A 12031-nucleotide genomic window follows, 5' to 3' on the forward strand; every position below is an offset into this window, starting at 1 on the left:
GATCTGTGTAGCATTTGGGGTAGTCTTCTTTTATTTTGGTTCCGTAGTCAGGCCTTGATTGTATCTGGATGATGTAATGATTTAATCATGTATTGTGTGAAGTGGCGATTGTAAGCCAACTATGTATCTTTTTCCCGTATGTATTACATGGGTTGTGTGAAGATTACCTCACTTACGACATTGATTTCAATGCGGTTATGCCTCTAAGTCGTGCTTCGACACATGGGAGATATAGCGGCATCAAGGGCGTTACAAAGGGGTCCTCGGGCGTCCGGCCTGTTAGCCATGGGCCGGACTGATGGACTGTGAAGATACGAAGACTGAAGACTGTATCCGTGTCCGAATGGGATTTTTCTTGGTGTGGAGGGCAAGCTTGTCGATCAAACATGTAGATTCCTTTCTTTGTAAGCGACCTTGTGTAACCCTAGACCCCCTGTGTCTATATAAACCTGAGGACTTAGTCCAAAGAGGGGAGAGACTCATTACCATAGTTATACAGGCTAGACTTCTAGAGTTTAGCCATTACAATCTCGTGGTAGATCAATTTTTGTAATACGCATATCCATCAAGATCATCAAGCAGGAAGTAGGGTATGACCTCCATAGAGAGGGTCCGAACCTGGGTAAACATTGTGTCCACTGTCTTCTATTACCATCAACCTTAGGCGCACAATTCGAGACCCCCTACCCGAGATCCGCGGTTTTGACACCAACAGGTACCCAGACATTCTGAGTAAATGTTCACTGACATAACTATTCTCCTCCATTTTGTAGCTGTAAAACTTATTGAAGACTTCATATCTCTCAATCTGGGCATTTGCTTGAAATATTAACTTCAACTCCTGAAACATCTCATATGCTCCATGACGTTCTAAACATCATTGAAGTCCCGGTTCTAAGCCCTAAAGCGTGGCACACTAAACTATCGAGTAGTCATCAGCTTTGCCCTGCCAGGTGTTTACAACATCTGGCGTTGCTCCTGCAGCGGGTTTGTCAGCTAGCGGTGCTTAGAGGACACAATTCTTCTGTGCAGTAACGAGGATAATCCTCAAGTTACGGACCCATTCCGTATAGTTGCTACCATAATCTTTCAACTTAGCTTTCTGTAGGAACATATTAAAATTCAACGGAACAACAGAACGGGCCATCTATCTACAACAACATAGACATGAAAAATATTATCAGGTAATAAGTTCATGATAAATTAAAATTCAATTAATCAAATTACTTAAAAACTCCCACTTAGATAAACATCTCTCTAATCATCTAAATGATCACATGATCCATATCAACTACACGATGTCCGATCATCACATGAGATGAAATAGTTTTCAATGGTGAACATCATTATATTGATCATATCTACTATATGATTCACGCTCAACCTTTCGGTCTCAGTGTTCCGAGGCCATATCTGCATATGTTAGGCTCGTCAAGTTTAACTTAAGTATTCTGCGTGTGCGAAACTGGCTTGCATCCGTTGTATGTGAACGTAGAGCTTATCATACCCAATCATCACGTGGTGTCTTGGCATGACGAACCGTAGCAACGATACATACTCAGGGAGAACACTTGTACCTTGAAACTTAGTGAGATATCATCGTATGTTGCTTCCTCTACATCGCTTGAAATGTTGTCACTTGTGCTTCAAGCCTCGCGGCTAACTCCTCTCAATGCCTATAAATTGAACAAACACAACAACGTTGTATCTTTGATGAGATGAAAACAGACAAGATAACAAGGTACAAGAGTACCACTAAGAGGCTTACAATCTATCAAATTAATAATCTAAAATAAAGCGGTACATTATTAAATGTTAAGGCAAGCATACAGATGGGTAAATGAAAGAGTAAACCCAAGAATAGCTTATAATGGTTAAAAAAACATGCAAAACCAAGAACTAGATTTCATTTATCTTTTTAAAAAGCACCAAGCAACACAAATAATATATCAAGCCAACAACCCAGGCAAGAAGAAACTATGCTAGGATAACAATTTTTCTAGAGCAAACTCTACCAGCCGATATCATTCTGCTAAAAGCAAGAACATAAAACAATGAACAAATCATACTAGATTTCAGGATTAGAAACCATGCATTACAATGTTATTCTCATGCCTTTGTGGTGCAGCGGCAAAAAACCATGCAGCAAACCGTGTATTTCTCATTACAAGCATATATTTTTTTATGTTACTTTGGATGATTGGATTTGGATGAAACAATACATAAACAACAAAGCATTCCTTAGTGCAACTTTCATTACAAGAACTGAAGGCGAATGTCTTGTTCACATAGATTTGTATTCTCATTTTCTCACTATCATGGGTGCACTGCGCACATGCACAAAAGCAGGCAAAAAGAAAAAACCAGAACACAAAGAGAAACAAGACATGTACCTGTCACTTGCATCTCTCGCGTCTCTATCCTTCTGTTCAATTCTTTCTTCTCAGATCTATGCTGATGAAGTAGAGGTCCCAGATCACCCGGATCTTGATGCATAACCCATGCTAGAAAGGAAGGTGATGTGGTGCAGAGTGACATACACATGATACGAGCAACATAGAATTAAAGCCAGTGAGTCCACATTGACGTACACATTATTTAAGAAGCAAGTCCACACAATATATTACCATTTCTTTGGACATGGCAAGAGCGGCTTCGTCTTCATCTCTCAAAGCTTCTTCTGCAAAATGGGCCTCCTCTTCAACATTTGGTTCATACTCTGAGACACTGCGATCACCGACACCTCCTACATTTTTGTCGGTTGCGCATTAGAGGCAGTAGGGTATACAAGTCTACAAGCTATGCTTTGTATGTCTCTAAGAGGTTGCTGCTCCGCATCCTTGCATCCCTTACCTTCAAATATGCCTCACTCTTGCTTTTCCTTTCCGTAAGATATGCCCTTGTTTCCCTCTCACTCTCCGGAAGTGTTGGCATTATTTTAGCAACTGAAGCTGTTAAAGATGAATAGTGAGTGAACTGAATGAATTACCAAAAGAACACTAGCCTATGGTAACACTAGATAAACAAATTCTGCTTAAACTTGTTTGGAAATGGACCTCAAAAGAAGCAACAATTTTACATGTGCAAATGTACTTTCCTGGAGCTTAAATGAATATAATAAAGTAGATAGGTCAGGATGCAAACACAGGATGCACTAATATTGTATATAACTAACTGTTTAAGTGAAAGCCATTTTACATGTCCAGAATGTTCAAAACAAAAAAACAACAAAAAATACTATTACTGTTGCTGTTGGCATAGTTCCAAAAACCAGAAAGTTCACTATACTCTTTGAAAATTAAGGCTCAATGGATGGTGTTGTACGTTTGTAAAGTAGGAGCAGCTTGAGTTTACCATGTATCTGCTTTTATCAAGTTCTGGGCGTACGAAAATGCTTGTCAGCTTCATACCCTTAACATCATGGGTAGCAATCAGTTAGGAGCGGCAAGGCAAATATTAAGTGTACTTCTCTTTTACTCCGTATTTAGTAGTGGAGATAAAAGTACACTAGCACAGGGCTATACATCTCCGCAAGGTGTCAAAATCAAGTGCAGTCTCAGTGTTTATTCAGTTTTGACAGCACTAGTTAGGGACTATTTATGGGGCAGCAGAACCACAAGCAGGCAGTGGAATAACTTTCAAGTTTTAGCTAACCACAAGCAGACAGTAGAAATCATTTTAAGGTTTCAGGTTTTAACCACAAGCACTATGGCCGTGTGGTGCCTGAGTTTAGTTAAAGGGGCCAGCTGCTACCGTGTGTGGGTATGACTTGTAAAACTGGAAACTCTGAATTCCTCTCCAATACAACTCTGTATCTCACCTTCTCTCTTTCGTCAACCTCGCCTCGGTGCTTTTCTCCCGCAAATCCCTTCGTTGTATCCTGGTGATCCTAATTAACGAGAAGGGCGAGATGATTAGTGGCATGCATGAACCCTAATCACTGAACATTAAGGGCTTGAGGGATGAGGAAGGCGGGATGAGAAAATTACTAAGAGTCATCGTCGGTCGCTGTAATCGGTGGGGAAAGGCTCTCGCGCGGGTTGATGCGGTGGATCCGAGCTCCGCTGGTGGGGCGGCCTCCTTCAATCCGCCATCGCCCGTCGCTGCAAATCAGGGGGAGAATAGAGAGGAGTGCTCGCGGGGATGGTTGATGCTGTGGATCCGAGCTCGAACCGGCGGGACACCCAGCCGGCGATCCCCAATCTCCCGGCCCTGATCACTGCAATCGTGGGATAGGAGAACAGATTGAATCTGGCGAAAAAATGTCAGGGTGGGCGGTGGCTTTTAGTGGTGCCCCTTTGCGGGCGAAATAGAAGAGTAATTTTGGATGGGTCTTCGACGGGTGGGGACACAGGGTGGATGCGGAAAAGGATTTAGAGAAGTGGAGGGAGAGTATGTGGGTGGAGGGAAAATAGTATTTTTTTTAACGAGATGATTAATTCAGAATTTACGGCATATTTGTGCAATTTTGTGAACTATGTTGAATCCTTGCCACAACAAGTGAACACAGTCACGTATCGAGCAGTGTGAAAACAAGCTCATGTATTGTGGGGAGCCAGTAACCTAGGAGCTGGAGTTAGTTGCCGAACAGGTTGTCTGCTCCTGATTTGTAGTGGGGAGCCAGCAACCTAGGAGTTGGGAGTGGAGCTAACGATTTGCTGGAGTGGAGTGGATACGAACAGGCCCTTAATTTCCACATAATATTATGTAATTCATTTAATTCGAAATAAGTATCAAATGATTATTAAAAAGGCAAATCTTTCAAATACATTATGGTGTGTTTTTTCATGCAGTTTTTTTGGAGTTGTAAATATATATGTCAAAAGTGGTAGACGGTGCGATGCGGGCTTCGTACGATATGGTGGTCAGATGGATTCGATTAAGATTGGTACACGGGAGTGGAGACACTTACTCCCTCCGTCACAGTTTAGAAGGCACGGTTAAATTTATGTGTATTTCCACAATAGACAAGGTTTAGGGCGCATTGCATTTATTTCTAGTAGCTAATTAGTACTCCGATATACTATTTCTATATGCATGGGTAGTGTGAATGCTATTTTTTAGCACATCTCACAACCAATAGATAACTATCTAGATCCTAGAGAATTTTCAAGCACGCCTTCTAAACCGTGATGGAAGTAGTACTTGGAATTGGCAACGGTCGGAACTGATCCGTGTCGTGCTTCGTCTAATCATAATCCTGCCTAGAACCGAGAAGACGATCATATCGAGTCACATATGCCCCGAGAAGAAAGAACTAATCTACATAGTCACACACGCGTAGGCATATAGTCCAAGAAGATAATTAAGAACCTCTATAATAATTTATATGCGTCTGAACTCTTTCCTAATGGCAGCGATGTTGGTGCAGATCATGGTGGTACCCGGTTTGAACTCTGTAGCAATAATTTTTGCATCGACTTGGTTTTATTAATTTTTTAGATACAAACGAAACAACATCACCTCACAGGCACCCACATTCATGTTTTCGCCCAACAACTACTTGTTTATTGATAAGAATAAAAAATAAGATTTTCCATCCACTTTACTACTTCCATTTTAACTTTTGAGATACAACGAAACAACATTAGCGCCCGAGCACCCAATTGAAGTTTTTCGCATAGCCACTACCTATTTATTCTATATATAAGAAAAAAATTGTGTTAATTAAAAATTATTTTCCCATTAGCAGTTCTTTCTCTTATTTACATTTTTACTTTTGAGATAAAAAATCAGGCCATGAACGCCTGATTAAAGTTATTTTCTGAGCCGCTGCCTATTTATATTTGAAAGAACAATATAACCATCGAAGAAAGAACAACACAATGTTTTCCATTTATAAAAACAAATAATTATAAGTGTTTCCATGGCCACTACCTACTTATATTTGATAGTACAAAATAATTACAATGCTCAATAGCCTTTGGAAAGATTATGGCCCACTGTCAAAACCTACCTCTCATCAGCCCATGAACGCTATGGTGGGACCCGCCAGAAAAACTAGCTATGGTGGGTCCCATTGCTAGACGTTAAATGACAAAAAATTGATCATCACACATTCGTAGTATTCAATGACTATCAAGTTTGTCATGCAAATACCAGACCATCACAGAGATTGGCAGCCGGGTGTGCTCACAGGCTGAGACATTCCAGTGACGTTTATCGTCACCAATATGTAGTAATCGATGACGCCACCTATCACAACATCACACATTAAGCATTTTGATGACGTTGTCCACCATCGTCATGAGGATTTTTGTCACGGTATGTCAATTTTGTTGTAGTGTCTCGGCACAACGAACTGTAGCAACGATGCATACTCAGGGAGAACACTTGTACCTTAAAACTTAGTGAGAGATCATCTTATAATGCTACCACCGAACTAAGCAAAATAAGATGCATAAATGATAAACATCACATGCAATCAATATAAGTGATATGAGATGGCCATCATTATCTTGTGCCTTTGATCTCCATCTCCAAAGCACCGTCATGATCACATCATCACCGGCTTGACACATCTTCATCGAAGCATCATTGTCGGCTCGCCAACTATTCCTTCTACGACTATCGCTACCGCTTAGTGATAAAGTAAATCTGCATTTCATACAATAAAGCGACAACCATATGGCTCCCGCCAGTTGCCGATAACTGTGTTACAAAACATGATCATCTCATACAATAAAATTTAGCATCATGTCTTGACCATATCACATCACAACATGCCCTGCAAAAACAAGTTAGATGTCCTCTACTTTGTTGCTACAAGTTTTACGTGGCTGCTATAGGCTGAGCAAGAACCGTTCTTACCTACGCATCAAAAGCCACAACACAATATAGTGATTGCTTTTTGATCTTCAGAAAGAACCCTTTTCATTGAATCCGATTCAACTAAAGTTGGAGAAACTGACACCCACCAACCACCTGTGTGCGAAGCACGTCGGTAGAACCAGTCTCGCGTAAGCGTGCGCATAATGTCGGTCTGGGTAGCTTCATCCAACAATACCGCTGAATCAAGAATCAACTAGTGACGGCAAGCAATATGTATATACCCATGCCCACAACTCCTTTGTGTTCTACTCGTGCATATAACATCTATGCATAAACCTAGCTCTGATGCCACTGTTGGGGACGCAATAATTTCAAAAAAAATCCTACGCACACGCAAGATCTATCATGGTGATGCATAGCAACGAGAGGGGAAGTGTGTTGTCTACGTACCCTCGTAGACCGTAAGCAGAAGCGTTATGACAACGCGGTTGATCTAGTCGTACGTCTTCCCGATCCGACCGATCCCCGTACCGAAAGTGCGGCACCTCCGCGATCTACACACGTTCGGCTCGGTGACGTCCCACGAACTGTCGATCCAGCTGAGTGTCGAGGGAGAGCTTCGTCAGCACGACGACGTGATGACGGTGATGATGAAGCTACCGTCGCAGGGCTTCTCCTAAACACTACGATGATATGACTGAGGTGGATTATGGTGGAGGGGGGCACCGCACATGGCTAAGGGATCAATGATCAACTTGTGTGTCCTGGGGTTCCCCCTGCCCCCGTATATATAGGCGCAAGAGGGAGGACGGCCGGCCCTTGGAGGTGCGCCAAGGAGGGGAGGAGTCCTCTGATACATCTCCAACGTATCTATAATTTTTGATTGCTCCATGTTATATTACCTACTGTTTTGGACTATATTGGACTTTATTTTCCACTTTTATATTATTTTTGGGACTAACCTATTAACCGGAGGCCCAGCCCAGAATTGATGTTTTTTTGCCTATTTCAGTGTTTCGGATAAACGGAATATCAAACGGAGTCCAAACGAAATAAAATCTTTGGGAACGTGATTTTCTCACCGAACGTGCTCCAGGAGACTTGGACCCTGCTCCAAGGAACAAAAGAGGCGGTCACGAGGGTGGGGGGCGCCCCCCTAGGGCGCGCCCCCTGCCTCGTGGGCCCCTCATTGCTCCTCCAGCATACTTCTTCCTCCTATATATACACACGTACCCCCAAACAATCAGAACAGGAGCCAAAAACCTAATTCCACCGCCGCAACTTTATGTATCCACGAGATCCCATCTTGGGGCCTGTTCTGGAGCTCTGCTGGAAGAGGGCCGTCATCACGGAGGGCTTCTACATCATCATAGCCTCTCCGATGAAGTGTGAGTAGTTTACCTCAGATCTTCAGATCCATAGTTAGTAGCTAGATGGCTTCTTCTCTCTCTTTGAATCTCAATACAAAGTTCTCCCCCTCTCTTGTGGAGATCGATCTATTCGATGTAATCTTCCTTTTGCGGCGTGTTTGTTGAGACCGATGAATTGTGGGTTTATGATCAAGTCTATCTATGAATAATATTTGAATCTTCTCTGAATTCTTTTATGTATGATTGGTTATCTTTGCAAGTCTCTTTAACTTATCTGTTTGGTTTGGCCAACTAGATTGGTAGTTCTTGCCATGGGAGAAGTGCTTAGCTTTGGGTTCGATCTTGCGGTGTCCTTACCCAGTGACAGAAGGGGCAGCAAGGCACGTATTGTATCGTTGCCATCGAGGATAACAAGATGGGGTTTATTTCATATTGCATGAATTTATCTCTCTACATCATGTCATCTTGCTTAAGGCATTACTCTGTCTTTAACTTAATACTCTAGATGCATGCTGGATAGCGGGCAATGAGTGGAGTAATAGTAGTAGATGCAGAATCATTTCGATCTACTTGTCACGGACGTGATGCCTATATACATGATCATGCCTAGATATTCTCATAACTATGCTCAATTCTGTCAATTGCTCAATAGTAATTTGTTTACCCACCGTAGAATACTTATTCTCTTGAGAGAAGCCACTAGTGAAACCTATGGCCCCCGGGTCTATTCTCATCATATCAATCTCCATCACTTTAATCTTACTTTGCTTTTACTTTTTACTTTGTATCTTTATACCAAAAATATTATATCTATCAGATCTCACTCTCGTAAGTGACCGTGAAGGGATTGACAACCCCTAATCACGTTGGTTGCGAGTAGCTATCGTTTTGTGCAGGTACGAGGGACTTGAGTGTGGCCTCCTACTGGATTGATACCTTGGTTCTCAAAAACTAAGGGAAATACTTATGCTACTATGCTGCATCATCCCTTCCTCTTCGGGGAAAACCAACGCAAGCTCAAGACGTAGCAAGAAGGATTTCTAGCGCCGTTGCCGGGGAGTCTACGCAAAAAGTCAACATACCAAGTACCCATCACAATCCCTATCTCTCGCATTACATTATTTTCCATTTGCCTCTCGTTTTCCTCTCCCCGCAATTCACCCTTGCCGTTTTATTTGCCCTCTCTCTCTCCCTATCCTCCCTCTCTATTTGCCTTTTTTGCCCGTTTGCTTTTGTTTGCTTGTGTGTTAGATTGCTTGTTTGTCGCGATGGCTCAAGATACTACCAAATTGTGTGACTTCACCAATACCAATAATAATGATTTCCTTAGCACTCCGATTGCTCCTCTTACCGATGTTGAATCTTGTAAAATTAATACTGCTTTGTTGAATCTTGTTATGAAAGATGAATTCGCCGACCTTCCTAGTGAAGATGCCGCTACTCATCTGAATAGCTTCGTTTATTTATGTGATATGCAAAAGAAAAAAGATGTCAATAATGATGTCGTTAAATTGAAGCTATTTCCTTTTTCGCTTAGAGATCGTGCTAAAGCTTGGTTTTCGTCTTTGCCTAAGAATAGTATTGATTCATGGAACAAGTGCAAAGATGCTTTTATCTCTAAGTATTTTCCTCCCACTGAGATCATCTCTCTTAGAAACGATATTATGAACTTTAAACAACTTGATCATGAACATGTTGCACAAGCTTGGGAGAGAATGAAATTAATGATACATAATTGCCCTACTCATGGTTTTAATTTGTGGATGATCATACAAATTTTTTATGCCGGATTGAATTTTGCTTCTAGAAATCTTTTAAATTCGGCCGCGGGAGGCACTTTTATGGAAATCACTTTAGGAGATGCTACTAAAATCCTAGATAATATTATGGTTAATTATTCTCAATGGCATACTGAAAGATCTTCTAAGAAAAAGGTGCATGCGATAGAAGAAATTATTGTGTTGAGTGGAAAGATGGATGAACTTATGAAATTATTTGCTACTAAGATTGTTTCTTCTGATCCTAATGATATACCCTTGTCTACTTTGATTGAGAATAACAATGACTCTGTGGATGTGAATTTTGTTGGTAGGAATAATTTTGGTAACAACGCTTATAGAGGGAATTTTAATCCTAGGCCATATCCTAGTAATCCTTCTAATAATTATGGTAATTCCTACAACAACTCTTATGGAAATTATAAATAAGATGCCCTCTGAATTTGAGACTAGTGTTAAAGAGTTTATGAATTCACAAAAGAATTTTAATGCTATGATTGAAGAAAAATTGCTTAAGATTGATGATTTGGCTAGGAATGTTGATAGAATTTCTCTTGAGGTTGATTCTTTAAAGCTTAGATCTATTTCCCCTAAGCATGATATCAATGAGTCTCTCAAAGCCATGAGAATTTCCATTGATGAGTGCAAGGAAAGAACCACTAGGATGCGTGCTTCCAAAGATGCCTTTATTAAAGCGTGTTCTTCCAATACCTATGAAAATCAAGATGAAGATCTAAAAGTTATTGATGTGTCTCCTATTAAATCTTTATTTTGCAATATGAATCTTGATGAAACTGAATATGATCTTCCTTTACCTAGAAGGCGTTCTAAAAATTCAGAGTATTTAGATCTTAATGATGAAACTGATGAAAGTGGGATTGAAAGAAATAAAAATCTAGATGTTGCTAAACCCACTATGTTGGATTTCAAGGAATTTAATTATGAAAGTTGCTCTTTAATTGATTGTGTTTCCTTGTTGCAATCCGTGCTAAATTCTCCACATGCTTATAGTCAAAATAAAGCCTTCACCGAACATATTTTGATGCCTTGATGCAATCTTATGAAGAAAAACTTGAGTTGAAAGTTTCTATCCCTAGAAAACTCCATGATGAGTGGGAACCAACTATTAAAATTAAAATTAAAGATCATGAGTTTTATGCTTTGTGTGATTTGGGTGCTAGTGTCTCTACTATTCCCAAGACTTTGTGTGATTTATAAATTTCTGTAATTTTGATGATTGCTCTCTAAACTTGCATCTTGCGGATTCCACTATTAAGAAACCTATGGGAAGGATTAATGATGTTCTTATTGTTGCAAATAGGAATTATGTGCCTGTAGATTTCATTGTTCTTGATATAGATTGCAATCCTTCTTGCCCTATTATTCTTGGTAGACCTTTCCTTAGAACGGTTGGTGCGATTATTGATATGAAGGAAGGAAATATTAGATTTCAATTTCCATTAAAATGGGCATGGAACACTTTCCAATAAAGAAAATAAAATTACCATATGAAACTATCATGAGAGACACTTATGGATTGCCTACCAAAGATGGCAATACCTAGATCTATCCTCGCTTTTATGCCTAGCTAGGGGCGTTAAACGATAGCGCTTGCTGGGAGGCAACCCAATTTTATTTTTATTCCTTGCCTTTTTATCCTGTTTAGTAATAAATAAATTATTTATCCTCTGTTTTGGTTGTGTTTTTTGTGTTTAATTAGTGTTTGTGCCAAGTAGAACAGTTGGGAAGACTTGGGGAAAGTCTTGTTGAACTTGCTGTAAAAAACAGAAACTTTAGCGCTCACGAGAACTGCTGTCATTTTTATTTGAAGAGTTATATTTAGTTAATTATTTTTGCACATGATTAATATATAAAGTACTCACGTCCAGAAATTTATTTTAGAATTTTTGAGGTTCCAGATCTTGCGCTAGCTACAGATTACTACAGACTGTTCTGTTTTTGACAGATTCTGTTTTTCGTGTGTTGTTTGCTTATTTTGATGAATCTATGGCTAGTAAAATAGTTTATAATCCATAGAGAAGTTGGAATACAGTAGTTTTAACAAAATATAAGTAAAGAATGATTTCATTATAGTACCTTGAAGTGGTCTTT

The 12031-nt window shown here is 40.2% G+C and overlaps 1 long non-coding RNA gene across 1 annotated transcript; it reads right to left on the minus strand.

Moving 5' to 3' along the window:
* Positions 1 to 1457: 1457 nt before the first annotated feature.
* On the minus strand, positions 1458 to 4340 carry LOC123154153 (uncharacterized). Its single transcript, XR_006476698.1, has 6 exons — positions 3990 to 4340; positions 3821 to 3889; positions 2854 to 2951; positions 2628 to 2746; positions 2394 to 2504; positions 1458 to 1676 (listed from the first exon to the last, which is right to left on the minus strand). It is a non-coding gene; the product is annotated as an uncharacterized lncRNA (long non-coding RNA).
* Between the last annotated feature and the right edge of the window lie 7691 nt (positions 4341 to 12031).

Source organism: Triticum aestivum, chromosome 7A (genome assembly GCF_018294505.1).
Source record: "Triticum aestivum cultivar Chinese Spring chromosome 7A, IWGSC CS RefSeq v2.1, whole genome shotgun sequence".
In the NCBI taxonomy this organism is placed as follows: domain Eukaryota; kingdom Viridiplantae; phylum Streptophyta; class Magnoliopsida; order Poales; family Poaceae; genus Triticum; species Triticum aestivum.